Source organism: Mirounga angustirostris, unplaced genomic scaffold, assembly GCF_029215605.1.
Source record: "Mirounga angustirostris isolate CCGP_5_RB_7025 unplaced genomic scaffold, mMirAng1.0.hap1 SCAF_2, whole genome shotgun sequence".
NCBI lineage: Eukaryota > Metazoa > Chordata > Mammalia > Carnivora > Phocidae > Mirounga > Mirounga angustirostris.
Window position 1 is genome coordinate 41,725,881 of NW_026991710.1, and position 12,503 is coordinate 41,738,383.

The window sequence follows — 12,503 nt, forward strand, 5'->3', positions numbered from 1 at the left end:
GGGGGGGGGTTGGGCAGAGGGAGAGAGAGAATCTTTTTTTTTTCTTAAAGACTTACTTATTTGAGAGAGAGAGAGAGCGTGAGCTTGAGCAGGGGGAGGGACAAAGGGAGAGGAAGAGAGGGAATCTCAAGCAGACTCCCTGCTGAGCATGGAGCTGGAGGTGGGGCTTGATCTCACGACCCTGAGATCATGACCTGAGCTGAAATCAAGAGTCAGCCGCCTAACTGATGAAGCCACCCAGGTGCCCCTAGGCTAAGTTTTTTATTTAAAGTAATTCATTTCTATCAAATAGAGAGATCCATCCAATCTTTCATATGGTCTCTTTTAATTTTTTGGAAAGTAACATGATGTTTATCCATTAGACTGAGTGGAATAGAATCATCTACTGGATTATAGATTACTGACAATTATAGATAATTCATGGAAATTGTGGATTGTACATTGAAATTAATGTGTAATTGCAGAGAGGTCAACTGTGGAGCAGACTGTTTGACAGAAACATTTACAGATTACTGATAAATTAAGCTCAAAGGAATCCAACAGAAAAATAAGGCTATCACATTGTTGGAAGGAAAATAAAAAGTCCTAAATTCGCAAATAAAGTAAAACTTTCCTGAAAAACAGTCAATTATTTTCATTGTTCAAATTAACTGCACATGAGCAACTTCTGTCCAAGGCATCAACTCTTTCCAACGTGGCTGGTATCCTCAAAGCAAGTGTTTCACAATGTGCATGTTTCTGGGACACCAGGCCCGTCTCTGAGCATTATTTGTATTTATATCAATCCTCACCAAAAGCAGGATTTACATTCACTTACCCAAAACCTATAATGAAAGTTTCACTCACAGACACACACACACACACACTTTTGAAATGTGGATCAGAGGACATAAGTGACTTGTGCAGGGTCACATCACCATCCCTGGTAAAGTCAGTGTCCAAATGTCCCGCTCATCACAGACCTGAGCTCCTCCATGTCCACCCCCGCCCACCATCCAGAATCCCCTCTGGGCATGCGGCCCATTCCAGATTCATGCTGCAGTCAATAGCTAAAGGTGATGCGGGCCCCAAAGCTCTGAAATGGGAGGAATTTTTTCTGCGACAAGAGCACCAGCTATAATCACTGAGCGCTCACTATGCCGTCACTACGCCAGGTGCTATGCTAAGAAGTGTGTACATCTCGGCCTACTGAATCTCCACAGAAACGCAATGATGGCATTGGGCTACTGATAGCATTCCCACTTTGCAGATGGGGAAACTGAGCCCTAGAGAAGTTAAGCAACACAGTGCCACTCAACTAATAAGCAGCAAAGCTAAGGGTCAAACCCTTGCAGTCTAACTCCAAAGGTGGTCCTGTTAGCCACTCTACTCTGTCGTCTTTCAAATGTGCTGAGACCACATATATAAAAGATCAATGAAACTCTTAATTCAGCCTTAATAGCGAAGAAATGCTTTTAAAATGGAGTGAGTAGCAAATGCCTTTCTTCTTGGGAAGACCTGTGCCTGTCCCTTGAGGTCGATGCTAACATTGCAGGTTTGCAGTCATACCCCAGGCCTGACTTTTGCAGTCACAGAAGGTGTGAGGTCTCCCAGCCTGGCTATATACCCTCCTTTGGATCTTTGCTCTGTAAGGCACTGTATTCAGTTACTTCTAATAAGCCCCTGACAGCCTGTTCCATTGAGCCAGCTTATGAGATAACAGTGTTTTGTAAGGGAACTCTTAAGTGTGCAATTCCAGTCAATTCTCATTTAATCCACTTAGTTAAATAGATAATGAACCAGAAGCTGATCCTAGCCTTTAGCCAAGCACGATCTGTGTACTTCAGTTGCCTACGTCTTGATAAGGGAGGCCCCCGGTCCCCCAGGGCACCCCTGTGTTCTTCTGAAATGGAGGATGACTCATACCCCTGCAATTTCTTTCTCTGGAGGGCTTGGCGATCTCTCGGGGAGGAGTCCAGTTACTCCTTAGAGCAACAAAATCGGCCTCTTGTGCCCGTGCGTCTCCTCCCTCTGCTGTCCTCTCCCCCGTCTCCACTTATCTGAAGTCCCTTACTTTAGCAGGGAGAGAGAGAACAGTGGTTTCCGTGGCTCTGTACGCAGCAGGGACCCATATTTCCAGCCACGACAAAGCGAAAATGGAGTAAGGCTGAAGAGCTAAGGGTCCTCCCGGGATGGCTGGAACGAAGCTGCATTCCCTACTGCAGTCGGCCTCGCTCTCTTCTGTTGTTTGCTCTCTCGGGGAGCAGGCTGGAATCCTTTGGGTGCTTGGGGAACCTTTTCAAAAGAACCTATTTTTCCTAAGTTTGGTTTTACTCCTTAGGAACTAAGGAAAATAAAGCATCTCCTATCAGGATGCTGCTGTGTCCAAGGCCTTTGTTTGGATTGGAGCTGAAGCAGCCCTCATCGGAGGCCTTCTGAAACACACACACACACACACACACACACACACTCACTCACTCACTTGGGGGCGTGGCTAGAACAGGATTTGAAATGTTTCCCCATTTAGCAATATTATTCTCCTCCCAGGACGAAAGGCCCCTTGCATCTGATTGGGAAGAGCGAGGGTCAAAAAATACTTGAGCCTCGTCAAGAGGCTCTTTTCTCATCTGGACCCAAGTTATCCAAGGCTAGCCTCCTCATCCTTCTGTTGGCCTCCGAGTTTGGGAACATCAGGCCACTTCCTAGCTTGCGTCCTTGGCCCCCTGCCGCTCAGCAGAGCCCCAGAGCAGGGGTCTCCGCTCCGTGGGCTCCAGGGGCAGTGACAGAAAAGGTCAGCTGGGAGTGTGACTGGCCAGAAAGTACGGAGCTCTGGGAGGTCATGACCTCCCTCATCCATCCAGCAGGATGACATTGCCTTTTTCTCTCTCTCCAAACCATTGTTTCTAAACTAGGCTCTTTTCTCATGGCTCTCAATACATGTCTAGCAAATGAAAACAAAACCAAACAAAATAGAAAACCAAATAAACCTTAGCAAGTGCCGTCACATCTGAAATCTTTCAGGGAGGTTGCATATAAACCACCCTTGAGTAGGGCAGTCCTATAAGCTTGTAAGTACAACTATAATAGAACTCTTTTTTAAACATTCTGGGGACCCATAGGTGATTGTGAGTCCTTCAGAGAGAGGGATCATGAAAAATCAATCTCTCTCACACACATAATTTACATTATATGTTATATATTCATATATATGTATATATAATTTTGTTTAAAATTAAATCATAAATGTCCGTTTATTCACTAATCTTCAAGGGAAGGTCAAGGTCTTCTCTGTGAGTATTGTCTGCTGTTCTGAATAGAGTCCTGTCTTTTAAAAAACCCATGATGCGCCACGTACAATTTCCAACTTGAGTCCATTTCACGTAGAACGAGAAGTTAAGGACATCTGTTGCACAATCTGAGAGCAGAATTCTTCTAGATTTTAACTTTTTTTTCCTTCAATCTTCTACAGTCACCTTGTTCACACCTAATCCAAAAGCGTTTTTAAAGTGACTCATCTTGGGGCACCTGGGTGGCTCAGTTGGTTAAACCACTGCCTTCAGCTCAGGTCATGACTCCAGGGTCCTTGGATCTATCTATCTATCTATCCTCATGCAGGAAGCCTGCTTCTCCCTCTGCGTCAAATAAATAAATAAAATCTTTAAATATATATATATATTTTAAAGTGACTCACCTTGACTGAGTCTTAAAAGCATTCCATTTGGTTTTTACCGAAATGATCTTCTTTTTGAATTCATATGTCGTCAGAATGCGGGAACATTTCATTACAGTGTGCAACTTAGTAACAAGCACGACTGACATAGCAGGCTGATGACTCTTGGGAATCACACAAGGCAGCCAGGAAGAGCAGATGTGCCCTGCACGTGGAGATCGCCCAAGAGCCACGAGGGGTCGGGTGTTGGCATTAGTCCTTGTATTTTTTAGAGGGACTAAAGAATGTCAGTCATTCTGGTGAATAGGTCCATACATCAATTATACATATATTATTTGTATTCATTTTATTTATATTACAGCATCTATAAATCAAAAAAGTATATCTATAAAATTATTTCTGAGGTTCCATGTTTATACACAGGCACTGTATCTGTGTCATCAGTCTAATGCTTGATCACCTCATGGGACTTTTCAGTTCTTCACTATAAATTCATAAGCTGGGTTGTCGGCTCTAGCACCTACAGGGCTGATTGCCTCTTTCATTATAGAGTCCTGGATCCATACCACATGGCAGGGCCTTCTCAGCCGGTGTGGAGCTAATGGCGTAACTATGCTGGGAAGAGTGTGTTGGGGAGGCTGTCCTAACAGAGAAATTTGGAGTCAGAAATACCCAGGTAAGGCCACAGAGGGCCCAGAATAGGGCCCATGGAGGTTGACTATTTTCTGGAATCCTACCGTAAGCCTCCCCTCAGCCTCCCAGCCCCACGCTGATCGCATGGCCTCTCTGTTTCCTGAATCCTGCTCAAGGGCCTGGAATCTCCTAGCCTGTGGCCTAAGGTATGGTTCACATGGCACAGGAGGAAACGAGAGGAGGCTGGCAATCAGCTCCTGTGGGGGCAGGGGCTCTGCCTGGTCTACCGCCGAGCTCTAGCAAAGCATCTGGCTCAGAGAAGGCCCCACTACATATTTCCTAAGTGAGTGGGGGAAATAGAGAGGTGATAGGAAAAAAGAGAGTTGAATCAGGCCAAACGTGCTGTAAAGCAACAGCACTGATTCTTGAGGAGCTAATAAATGAACTCTGGAGGAAATTTCAAATAAAGAGCTCCCTGATGGTCTTGAGCAAATGCAGGCTACACGCGTAAGTGGCTCAAGTCCCGAAAAGGCTACCTCAGAAGAGCCACCTCAATTGGCCACATAAATTCTGGACGTTGAACAAGCGAGACTAAACTCTACATGGTTTAGAGATACACCCAGAGGAGAGAAAACTGTTTTAAGAAGACCAAGAATGATAAATACAAACCTCAGAGAAGTGGTGACCTTGGGGGTGGGGGGTTTGGGGTAGGTGAGTAAACAGGGGGGTGGGGTAGGTGAGTAAGCAGGGGCGTGGGTTCATGGGTGTTATTATATAATTATGCTTTATACCATCTATCATACAATCTTTTAAATGGATCCACTATCATCTTAAAAACTCTACCAAACAAAAACCAGTTGCACCACTTTTTCAGCCTCCAGCAAATTGGGTTTTTTAAAAACCGTTGACAAAAGGAAGAAGGGACAGCTGCGATCTTTGATCCTCAGGCAGGTTTAGGATGTGTCGTGGGCCGGGAAAGACTTGTACTGTCACGAGAGGATGTGACTGCCCAGGATTCTGGTCTGAGCACTGAGGCTCTCTCGTGAGAAAGCATGTGGTGGGGAAGTCTGCAGGAAGAAGAACTGTCCCGGAATATGCTTTGGAACTTGCATTTTTAATGGCAGGTGCAAGGTCAAGTTGTCAGTGAGGCCCAGAGAGCAGAATGCAGGCCGTGGGACACGGAGTCCTTGATGCTGATCGTAAAGGCTGCTGCAGGAAGGGCCAAGGAGGCAGCGAAACAGACAATCCTGGCTCATCGCTGAAACGAGGAACCGGCTCTGGCTATTTCGAAACATTCCCTCTGGGATGCCTCTGAAAACTCTCTCCAAGGCAGCTTTTCTGACTGCCCTCCCCACTATAAGCATAGTTTCTTGATCTTAAGATTATGTGATTCCGTAAGGGAGGCACGAAGGACTTTGTAAAAACTGTGGTGGTACTGCATCATATTAAATAATACAATTTCATATGCTGGGAATATGGGATCCTATTAAATCGAGCCAAATCACCTTGGACAAAGAGATCCTGAAGCTCTGCATTCAGAGTAACGGAAATACCTAATGTTGTGAGGCTATTTCTCTAACAAGGCAGGCATCAAGTTTTTGATGGGTTATGTTATCTCCTCTGATCGCTTATCACCGCAAGAAAATCAGATCTCTCTATCATTTCGACTTTGGGCTCCTTTTCCGGGAATGAAACCTTGCCATAAGCTTAGTTTTTTCTCTTTGCATTGGGAAAAGACTGCCATAATTTTATTTTAGCAGGGAAGTTCATAGTTTCGGAACCAATGGGCGAATCTGACATTTCAGAAAGAAAGGGAAAGAGAAGCCCAGAGGCTCCTTCCATGGATGGTCTGAGACCTGCTAGAGGCTGAGCCCATCTGTCCTCCAAGAAGCGTGCCTGATGTGCCACCCCCTGTAGCCAGCCCTGTCCCTTGTTACCCTCCACACTCTGTCCCTCCCTATGCTGCAGTGCAGAGATGTGTGTATGTGTCGGGGGGAGGGGCTGCTCCTCTACCCGATGCGGAGGCAGCTGATCACCCGGAAGTCTTCCTGGAGGGGCAGGCCAAGAAGGAAGCGCGGACAGACCATGCTGTGGGGCACTATTTCTGCTCCTTTCTGAATCTTAGCCCAGGTCCAGTCTTGTTGCCGGTTTTAAGAACAGTACCAGAGGTGCGCTGCCCATGAAGGATTTTTAAGAGATAAGGTTGTACTTTATTTTAGGAATGCTAGTAACACTGAGAGTGTGGGAACAACGTGGTGTCATTTCTGACTGTAACGTGTCACTGGGAAATGCTCTCTTATCCAAGTTACGATGAATAAATCACTCAGGGTTTGGCTTGCCTGCTAATTACACAAACCTGTGCTACGGCTAATTGTCCATTTGTAGGAAAGGATGAAATAAAAAGTCAAAATCATGGCACATTTCAAAGCTTTTCAAATTACTGTCTGACCCTCCTTGCCTCTTGTTCTCATCGTCATTCAGAGGAGTTTTTAAAACACCTAAGTCTTTCCATTATGTTTCCTGAGCTCTAGCCTTGCTGAGCTTGTTATCATGAGATTTATAAGTATGGAGGAACAGTGGTGTTCTTTTAATTTATATTTTAAGGGAAGGCTAGGTGGTTAATAATATGGGATCATTTTCTGATCTATTTGAGAAAAAGGGAAGAATAAAAGGGAAGTTTACTGGCCTAAAGTTTCTTTCATCCTTTTTGTTTCTTAAAAGAATAGCAGAGCAAATGGAGTTTATTTTTCTCCCAGTAGCAGACAGATCAAATGAGCCCCCATCTCTCCCCTCCCCCAACACACAAAATCCCTCTCTGCCTCAGGCTCAGCTTCCCCTGCACCTGCTGTGGTAAATCTCCACTGAACTGAGCCAGCATCCCCACGCCTGAAATTTAAGCTCTCTCTAGATGAGGCCTCTGCTCTATCACTTCTCTGTACTTTCTTTTGGAGGCGGTGTGGATTAGAGTGTGGGTTAGCCATGCCTGATTCAGAGATGGGACAAAGTCCAGGGAGGGCCGCCAGTAGGCCTGTGGCATGGGGGAGAAGGGGGAGAGGACCCTATTTCCCTCATCTCTCTTGGAGGCAAGGAAAAACCTTGAGGGTGGACCCCAAAAACACATGCAGAGAACTCAGGCAAGCTGACAGGCAGATGCCCACCTCCTGAAACCCGGTTCAGGTCACACTGAAGTTTGAGGGAGCTTGGAAGGAGCAGCAGAGAAGGCGGCCTGCTCTCCTCCCTGCCTCCTTGACCCTGAGGATGGGGCCAGGCTTCCTGCACGGTGGAGTGGGCACTGTCTGCAGCCTTCTGGGGGCTTTGTACCTGGCCCCAAGCATGGTCTCTCTCCGCCATCACCTCCAGACCCTGGGGGAGACAGCTCAGCTGGATCTCAAGACTCCAGGGCAGCAAAAATGAATGATCACAAAGTCTTAGGGTTTCTGGGCTTTCACTTGCTTCTGGGCAGGGGCATTCTTGAGTCCACAGCTGTATTCACAGTGACTCTATGTCGAGCATGTGTCATGGAGGGTGAGTGAGGGGGGCCTGGGCTCAGAGTAGGTGCTCTTTCCCCCTGAAGGATGCGGATGCGGAGGGATTGAAGAGCTAGTGAGCTCTGGACAGCTCTGGGATCTGAAGGCCGAGTGTGCCAGCTTCCCTAGTCTTGAAACGGCAGGGGAGTTGGGAGTTAGTTTAGAAATTAAAAACTCCAAAATGGTTCGAGTTTCTTTGGGCTTCCACTGGGGAAACACAAAGCAACCAACCCAGACTGTCCAGGTTGGTAACGTTTGACTGCTCTCTTCCACACCACCACGTAACTGCCTTCATTTCTACACTAATTCTCGCCTCTCTCCAGGTTAAAAAACAAACAACACAAAACCGTGTGGATAGCGCAGAAGCAGGCTTAATGAACAGGCACGTCGTCACAAAGGTTTCATTGTGAGCTCATAAAATGGAGACGGTTTTCAGAACTCAGTGGGCTTGGCGCCTCACGTGCAGCCAGGTACCCGGGAGGTGGTCAGTAAATGCACCATGTGGCTCGATCCAAAATGTGTACGTCTTTGGAAGAGAACAACAAAACCTAAACAAAGCCAAAACTCTATGGAGAATTGTTGGCTGCGGCATTTCCAGAGGCAAGCTAGGGCAGTCCGGGCTGTTGGCCGTACAAAGCCTCAGGGCCTGATCTCAGGAGGCAGCGAGAGCTCCTTGAAATGGCCGCTGCAGGGCCTTCTGCAAAAGTGGGCACAGTCATACCCGCACGGAGCTCTCCCTGGGCGCTCTGCGGGCCACGTGTGTTGTCTCAGTCCACCTCGCAGAATTTATGTTAGGAGAGGGCTGAAGAGACGTACGTGGATATAAGTTCCCAGGGTGGTCACAGTTACGTTGCTCATAGTAGTGAAAAATTGAAACGAAACATCTATCAGTCTGCGGATAAAAGCTAATGTGTTTGATCGGTTATTTATTGATAAAGGAAGATGCCCATAGCAGATTACTAAGTGAGAAGAGTAGGTTTCAGAACAGTAGGTATAGTACATATGCTGTATAATATATGTACTGCCATAGGGGCGCCTGGGTGGTGCAGTCGGTTAAGTGTCCGACTCTTGGTTTTGGCTCAGGTCGTGATCTCAGGGTCGTGAGATCGAGCCTCGTGTCGGGCTCCACATTCAGCGTGGAGTCTGCTTGAGATTCTCTCTCCCTCTCCCTCTGCCCCTGCTGCTTGTTCTCTCTCTCTAAAATAAATAAATAAATCTTTAATATGTACATATATCTTTATATATTTATATATAATAAATCTTCAATATATATAAAATAAATAAATCTTTAATATATACACACACTGTCATATACCTAGATATGTCTCTCTTTATATATACACACATGCATACGTGTATACACACAAATAGATAAACACATGTATATTTATATAACATATGTCCACACAGACATACATATATACATGCAAGTATATGACATACAGCCACCCACGTAGACATATATACATAGGTATACACATATATACACACACATACACATCCACACAAGTATACATGCATATGTACATATATACGTACACACACGTATATATACATATCCACACATGCATACATACATATACATGCACACAAACACAGTGTATATCATATATGCACATGTATATATACACATGTATACACACACGCATCTGTGTATTTGTGTATACTGGTCCAGAATAATATGTTACAGTCATTAGTCCTCTAGGTTATCATTGTCCAATAAAACTTTCTGCAAGGAGGGAACTGTTCTACATCCGTGTCGTTCCATAAGGTGGCCACTAGCTACGTATGGCTATGGAGCACTTGAAATGTGGCTGGTCTGGCTGGGGTATCTTACCGTTTAAGTTGTATTTACTTTTAATTAGTTTAATTGCTACCTGTGGTGAGCGGCTACCGTACTGGACAGCACAGCTCTGGAATGTAAGCCCAACAAGGACAAAGATCTTTGTTTCAATTATGGAGTATGTGAACCTCCTAAAATACTGTTTGTGCTGCCATGTGGTAGGTGCTCAGTAAACAGCTGTTGAATGAGACAATTTCCTGTTAGGAGTTGTTACCTATAGGAGACTTTGACTTTCTACTTTATGTACTTCTGTATCATTTTGATTTTTCAAAGAAGCATATAATTTAAGTTTCACATTAGCAAAACAATAAAGATATTCCAATTCTGAAGAGCACCACACAGTTTCATCCTTTTCTTTTTCTTGGCTGCCCAGAGTACTGCTCCCTTTGGCCGGTGAGGAGGAAGGCTGGACCCTGGGCAGTGGTGTAATTTATCCCTGGCTACCTGAACTGACCTCCTCCGAAAGAACATTCCTGGGCGCCATAGCCCTGCCTGCCTAACCTCGTCCCCTTGTCCCTGATTCCTGGCAGAAATCGTATGCTCAATTTCATTTTTCACCCTTCAGTGCAGTCTTCAGGGTTTCCCTATCTCTGATGAGGTCAAGAGCAGGGTCTATATTTCTAGTGGGGAAGGAAACCTGACAGACAAGACGGTCTCTGCCATTAAATGTGGGCTCTGGCACATTCTTCTTTGTTATTTACAGGCTCAGCCATAGCCTGATTTAGACTACCTTTCTGTCAATGGATGTCTTAGCAAAAGACCCTAAGACACCTCTTTTCTTCCCCTGGGCACGGTCAGGTCTGTCTGCCTTTCTGGCTCCTGCCAAGACCCACTCAGTTCTCTCCACAAGCCATGGTGAATGCCGCTCCCTGGCTTCCCATGTCAGGCTGGCCCCTCCAGCCCGTGCCCTGTGGGTTCTTCTGCAAAGTCTGACTCCACAGAGTGACTCCAGACCACTCTGCTCCTCTCCTCCTTCCGCTCACAGACACTGGGTCTGCTGGATCCATGCTTCTTGAGTGTCAGCCGATCCTTGATCACCTTCACTCTGCTGCTACGTGCTGCCTGTTCTGTTATTCACGGTCTTTTCTTGTGAGTTCACTTTATGTTATTCTTTTTTAAAAGATGTACTCATCTATTTTAGACAGGGAGTGTGAGAGTGTGAGCAGGGGAGAGGCAGAGGCAGAGGGAGAGAGAAAATCCTCAAGCAGACTCCCTGCTGAGCACAGAGCCCCGACGAGGGGCTCAATCCCAGGACCCCGACATCATGACCTGAGCCGAAATCAAGATCAGCTGAACCACCCAGGCACCCCACTTGTGAGTTAACTTTAAATCAACTTATTTGTTTATTAGGTCTATGTAAGCTGATCTGATGTGCGAATATTTACTTATTTTAACATGCATCGGGAAATACTTAACTATGAAAAAAAATGTTCATCTGCATCCCTCTGAATTCCCCCAGTGGTGATGAGGCGGCTCCCAGGTGCTGGGGACTGTGCTGACGACAGAGTAGGTGTTGTCATGTTCACTGTTCAGATGACAGAACGGAAGCTGTGATGGCTTGAGGAGGGCTTGTTTAGTGAACAACCAACACAACGGGGCTGGGAAATAACCTCGTGGACTCAGAAGTCCACGGAGGCAGGTGCCTCCCTTGCAGTCTGGTTCTGCTTTCCCAAGTCATCTTCATGACCACCTGGCCCCCAAAATGTGCCTTTATTCAAACCTGCTTTGCTCCAGACTAGCCTCATCAGGGCTGTCACCTTGTTATATAACTGTGATCAGGCCCCACTTTTCTGTGGGGTTCCAGCTACTCTGGCCCTCTCGACCTGGTAGACCTCAAGCTTGGGGTCCATGCACATTCTCTTACCTCCACCTGCTCTTGTCTTTACCCTATATTAGGTCTCAGCTTTAAATAGCATCTCCTCAAAGAAGGCTTTTCTGATCTCCTCATCTATATTAGGTTTACTTTTTGTCTCTCTTAAAGCACTTTATCAACATTTATAAATACACATAAATTTATTCCCTTTTTGTTGTTTTTTTCTCCCTCTTTCCCTCCCTTCCTTTTCCCTTCCCTCCCATTCCCTTCCTTTTCCTCTCTTCCTTCCTTCTAGTCAATCAATATTTATTGAGTGCTGACTACTTGCTAGGTACTTGAGACTCAGTGTCTGTTCTCATAAAGCCTACATTTCAGTGGGGGAGACAGAAGATACATAAGTAAATATGCAAGTAAACAAATCATAACATGTCATTAGAGATAAGTGCTCAGAAAGAAAATGGAGTTAGGAGCTATTTTAGACATGGGCAAGAAGGGCTTCTTGGAGGAGGAGGCATTTTAGCAGAAACCTTTCTGAAGTGAGTGGGCCAGCACTGCAGGGACCTGGGGAAGAGCTTTCTAGGCATAGAAGCAGCAAGCGCAAAAGGAGGAAATGTGCTTGGGGGTGGGGGCGTTCCAGGAAAATGAGAAGACTGAGTGGCTGGGGTAGAATAGCAAGAGGAGACGGGAAGCAGAGGAAGTCAAGAAAGGAAAGGTTGGAGAGGCAGGCAGAGCCTGATCATGTGTGGCCTTCTCTGGAGTCATGGCGGAAGGGGGAAGAGGAGAGAGCTCAGGCACAGATGAAGATTAGAAAGGAACATTTTTACAAGCCTGGATACCTTTCTTGTGCTGGTGAGTGGATCTGGGTGGAATGGGTGGGCCTGGGGAGTAGCAGGTCATCTGGAAGGGCTGCTGGCTGGGGGTCAAGAGCACACAAGCTTTGAATTTCACATGGCCAAACATTTTCAGTGTCCCTCCCAGTCCTTCCCGACACTAAGGACCCATGAATGTCAGTGGGGCAGAGAGCTACGTAAAATAACA

At 46.0% G+C, this 12,503-nt stretch overlaps 1 protein-coding gene across 2 annotated transcripts in view; it reads right to left on the reverse strand.

The window, feature by feature from the left end:
• SCFD2 (sec1 family domain containing 2) overlaps positions 1-12,503 on the reverse strand; it is a 434,776-nt gene that overhangs the window by 38,260 nt on the left and 384,013 nt on the right. The window lies entirely within an intron of this gene.